This window comes from Rattus norvegicus, chromosome 1 (genome assembly GCF_036323735.1).
Source record: "Rattus norvegicus strain BN/NHsdMcwi chromosome 1, GRCr8, whole genome shotgun sequence".
In the NCBI taxonomy this organism is placed as follows: domain Eukaryota; kingdom Metazoa; phylum Chordata; class Mammalia; order Rodentia; family Muridae; genus Rattus; species Rattus norvegicus.
The window spans coordinates 242,522,602-242,528,523 of record NC_086019.1 but is presented as its reverse complement, the minus strand read 5'-3'; positions in this window follow the sequence as shown (position 1 = coordinate 242,528,523).

Sequence of the window (5,922 nt, the reverse complement as noted above, 5' to 3'; positions counted from 1 at the left end):
TGGACTCATGTGCGGCTTAGGAAAGGAAGAGGCAATAAGTCAAGTTTCAAGAATATCAGCTTGACAGTTTGCAAGCAAAGCTATCTCTATCTTTGGTTCCAAGCAAAAGTTAAGAGGTGGGGGCCTGGATTAATAAGGTATGCCACTCCTACCCTCCCAAGAGTCAGTAGGGAGTCAGATATCCACTCCATTGTTTTCTATGCATAAATGTGATTCTTTTACTTTAATATGTCTGAAACAACTGACAAAAACAACATGCTAAAATTGAGTACTCAAGACTCAGAGTATCATAAGATTGAAAGAGAAGTAGTTAAATAGTTGTTTCAATTTTTTCTCCATTGGAGAGGAAGGGCTAGCCCTAAGACATAATTTTAATAACACTCCCCCTATTTTAAGTACACACACACACACACACACACACACACACACACACACGTGACAACATGATACAACAATCGGCTTCTTCTACTTCTGAAAAATCAGCTTAGAACTACTTTTCTACTTTCCACCTACACCATAAATTCTGTATTTTCTGGCCATATCTCTGACCTAGCAGGGGTATGAAAAAAAACCCCAGATGATTAAGTCAATTCTCAGAAAAATTTGAAGGTGTGATCTCTAATATTTCCTCAAGTATCTGAAGCTTTAAAAGAGCCTTGTTAAATAAATCTACCAGTGACATTTTTAGGACACATATCAAGGAGAAGAGAAAAACATCAGACATTAATAGGGAGGGAGATTTAGTGGAAAGCTTGGTTATGTGCTTCTCACATGTGGCACAACTTTGGTCTTAGGGGCTTCCTAAATGATAACAGAAATGAGTTCTTTTGAAATTGAGTCCTGACGAATATTGGTGTTTGACTTAAAAAAATCCCAGAATTTACATGCAGACTCTTAAGTGTGTAATAGACATTTTCTTCTAATTATCTAATCATAGCACAGACAAGAGATTAGCACTATCGAGCAAAATTAAGGCAACTGTATTGATTTTGGATTTTGATGAGCAATAGATTACCCCAAAACACAGTAGTTCTATATTATAACCATTTCTTCCCTCCTGATGCTAGATAAGCAGTTTAAAACTGAGTCATCTGGAAGATTTTCATCCGACTTTTGCCAATAGCAAATCCACTGTCCTATGTCTATTTCCCTGAATCATTTACATAGCAGCATTTATTCCAAGAGCACAAAGGGAGAAAACTCTGAGATCTCGTGTGGTCACATACTCAAAACACATACAATCTCAACTGCTCATATTTATCACAAATTTGTTTAATATAATTGTTTAATATAATCAGGCTGATATAAACTATTTGAAACCTGGTTGTTTACTATCCTATGTGTTCTATACAACCTTCTCATCTCTGTGTAGTGGTCAGTAGATATGGTAGAGTTTCCATTCTGCCTCCGCTTCCCATGTTTCAGAAAGCAAACACACTCATAGCAGCTGACCATAATGCATCGTCATGTTAATTTACTTTCCTATTTCATGTGCTTTTCCTTAATGTAGCAATCTCACACACCCTCGGGAAATCCTAGAGATGTATAGGTAGCTTTGAAAGATGTATTGGTAGTTTCAAAAGAGTAATTTTCTCTTTGCTATGTTTTCTTTGTGTCTCCACGTTAACTCAAGAGAGCGTTCTTTTTATTTTTATAAATAGCACGCAAGAAGAACTCATTCCAATTAGAAATCACGCTTTGGAGAGCTTGTCTCTTAGCTTGTTAATTATCCCCTCTTAAGAAAAGAGAAACATAGATTGCATAGTTTTCAGGCTATTTTAGGAATGACATATGATCTGTTTTCTTCTGATAAATGGTGCCTAGTAGTACTTTTTGGAATAATTTCCATCATTGGAAACTTCATTGAATCTCTTCTAAAATTGCTATTTTAAATTATTTAGGCAGAAGTGATAAGGTACTTGCTTCACACATTTCCCTTGTATTGACTCGTTCAAATGATGCATTTAGCTGGTTTCCTGTGGGACCCAGATTTAGAATTCTTACCACTTTGAATAAGACCTTGAAAGCTATTTTTTCTGGTTGAACATCTTATTTCAACTTATTAGGCTGGGAGAAGAAATGTTTACAGGAATATCGTATTAGCCCTTGTAAGCAGGGCATTTATGAGTGGCATGATTTCCTGTGTGATGATCTGTTCCTTCCTCCTGAAGGAATGTAAACGCCGTAATGCTGCTCTGAGTCGTCCTGAGTGTCCTGGCATCACGTTGCCAGGTACAATAAGAAAAATGGAGACTTTCTCTACCATCTGACAATGGGACCAAACCTCCAGTTTTGCAAAACAGCAAAATAGTGGTGTTGAACCTCACCCTCGACACAGTAGTGATAATGGATCTGAGGAAACGGGGCATATAATCTGGAAATAGAAAATAAAAGAACTTTCTGCTTACAAAAATGAGATCTTATTCCTGGAGGACTCTCTGGACTTGAATCCATCTCCATCTTATCTATTTTTTGTGTTTTCTTAAATTCAGTGTCTACGATCTGATTGAGAACTTGACAGCTTTTTCCCTCTTCTAAAGATTAACTTGTAACTAATCTAGTCCATGTAGAGTCTTGATCTTCTAGCCCAACAATACTTGTTATCTCAAAAATCTCCAACTTCCCCTCTGGTTCTCATCTTCACCACACCATTTAACACCGTAATTGTCTCCTGCACTTCTCTAGGATGTGTTTTGTGATAGATTGTATGTTTGGTCCTGGGAGTGGCACTATTTGGAGGTATGACCTTGTTGGAGTAGATGTGGCTGTGTGGGTGTGGGCTTTAATACCCATGTCCAAACTGCCTGGGGGCCAGTCTTCTGCTAGCAGCCTTCACATGAAGATGTAGAACTCTCAGCTCCTCCTGCACCATGCCTGCCTGGATGCTGCCATGTTCCTGCCTTGATGATACTGGACTGAACCTCTGAACCTGTAAGCCAGCACCACTTAAATGTTGTCCTTTATAAGACTTGCCTTTGTCATGGTGTTTGTTCACAGCAGTAAAACCCTAACAAAGGCATGTCTTTCTCTATGGACTCTTGCTGTCTTCATCTTATCTAACTATATCCTCTTCTGCAGTTTCCTGCTTTCTCATGAAGTTGAAGGCCTTAACTTTCAAATTTTCTTTCTAGTCATTTTGTGGTAGTCCACTTAGATCGGAATAGCTATGTGGTTATAACTTTCACCCAGAGGTGTAATAGACACCTTAAATTTGATATGACCAAAACAGAATTATAAACATTGACTTCAACCTTTTCTCTCTAATGCCTCCAGTTCAGAGGAGTGTTGACAACCTAACAGTTGAATCAGATCAAAAGTACAGGTATTATCTTGTTTACTGCCAATCTAACTAAGTAAAATATCAACTCCATCTTGCTTTTATGTTAGCTATGTATTTGAAATCCACCCATTCTTTCTATCGCCATCATTTTTTCCCTGGCCCCAAATAATCTTATTTATTTCCCGAGGAACTCTTGTTAGCCTCCTCACTTTGTTCCATGGTTACATTTTTGTTGTTGCTTACATTTTAAATTATTATTATTGGTTATTTTGTAATATCTTATGTTTAGATTTTTATTTTATTTTTTTACATTTTATTGAAAATAGATTCTTTTCAAATACAATATATCCTGATTACAATTTTCCCTCCCTCTAATCTTCCTACTTTCTCCCCACATCCATTCCCATCAAGATCCATTTCTTTTCTGTGTCTCACTAGAAGAGAATAGGCTTCTAAGAAAGAACAGTAAAACATAGCAAAATAAAATATAATAAGATAAAGCAAACAAGAAAACCTCATCACATATAGGTTGGAGAGTGCAAATGAACAACAAAAAGGGGAATCCACGAAAAGGCATTAGAATCAGAAATTTGTTCACACTCTTGGGATTTCCATAAAAACACTTAACTGAAAGCTGTAATAGATATGCATAGGAGACAGTGTAGACCTGTGTCGATATGCATAGGAGACAGTGTAGACCTGTGTCGATATGCATAGGAGACAGTGTAGACCTGTGTCGGTATGCATAGGAGACAGTGTAGACCTGTGTCGATATGCATAGGACACAGTGTAGACCTGTGTCGATATGCATAGGACACCGTGTAGACCTGTGTCGGCCTTGTGCTTGCTTTTCCAGTGTCATAAGTTCTTATGAGCTGTGCTCACTTGACTTATTGGGCCTTGTCCTCCTGGTGTCATCTACCTTCTCTGGCTCTTAACATTCCTTCCGCTTCCTCTTCTGTGGGGTTCCCTTAGCTCTGAAGAAAGAGATTTGACGTAAACATCCCATGTAAAGCTGTGTGTTCCAAGGTCTCTCTGTAAGATGCCTGGCTGTGGGTATCTGTTTGTTCCCATTTGCTGCAAGAGGAAGGTTCTCCATGAAGGTTGGATATGGCACTGATCTATGAGTATGCCTATAAGTCATTTGGCTACTATTTTTTAAAAGACAACTAGTATTTGGTTTTACCTTAAGTCTCTGTGCTATATAGTCTCTGGGTTATTTTTGTTTGTTTGTTTGTTTGTTTTATTATTTATTTACTTATTTATTTATAAGCAGTGTCAGGTATGGGTTTCACTTGTGGAGTAGGACTTAAGTCAGGTCAGACATTGTTTGTTTACTACCACAAGCTTTGCACCACCATTGCCTTACCACATTTTATATACAGAACGGCATTGTAGACTTGAAGGTTTGTGACTGGGTTGCTGTTCATATTGCTCTTTTGATAGACTGCAGAGTACCTTTCCATACCAAACATACTAGAATATAGGGAGTGGAGTTTTTGTTAAAAAATGTTTTCTTTTTTATCTTTATTTTTCTTTTATTGAATATTTCCTTTATTTACATTTCAAATGTTATCCCCTTTCCCTGTTTCCCCTTTGGAAACCCCCATCCCATCCTCGTGCCCCCTGCCTCCATGATGGTTTTCACCCACCCACCCACCTCCTCATCCTGGCATTCCCCTACACTGGGGCATTGGGTCTTTACAGGACTAAGGGCCTCTCTTCCCACTGATGCCCAACAAGGCCCATCCTCTGCTACATATGCGGCTGGAGCCATGGGTCCTTCCATGTGTATTCTTTGGTTTGTGGTTTAGTCCCTGGGAGCTCTGGGGTGTCTGGCTGGTTGATATTGTTGTTCTTCCTATGGGGTTGCAAACCCCTTCAGCTACCTCAGTCCTTCCTTTAACTCCTTCACTGGGGACCCCATTCTCAGTCCAATGGTTGGCTGCAAGCGTCCAACTCTGTATTTGACAGGCTCTGGCAGAGCCTCTCAGGAGACTGCTGTATCAGACTCCTGCCAGCATGAACCTCTTGGCATCACCAATTGTGACTGGGTTTGGTGACTTCAGATGGGATGGATCCTCATGTGCGGCAGTCTCTGGATGACCTTTTCTTTAGTCCCTGCTCCATACTTTGTCTCCGTACTTCCTCCTGTGAGTATTTTGTTCCCCCTTCTATGAAACACTGAAGCATCCACACTTTTGTCTTTCTTCTTCTTGAGCTTCATGTGGTCTGTAAATTATACCTTGGCTATTCTGAGCTTTGGGGCTAATATTCACTTCTCAGTGAGTACATACCATGTGTGTTCTTTTGTGGTTGGGTTACCTCACTCGGATGATGTTTTCTAGTTCTATTCATTTGCCTATGAATTTCATGAAGTCATTGTTTTTAATAGCTGAGTAGTACTCCATTGTGTAGATGTACCACATTTTCTGTATCCATTCCTCTGTTAAAGGACATCTGGTTCCTTCCAGCTTCTGGCTATTATAAATAAGGTTGCTATGAACATAGTGGAGGGTTATTTGGTTTTCTGAACTTCTGAGTTCTTTGTATATGTTGGACATTAGCCCTCTATTGCATGTAGGATTGGTAAAGATCTTATCCCAATCTGTTGGTTGCTGTTTTGTCCTAATGACAGTGTC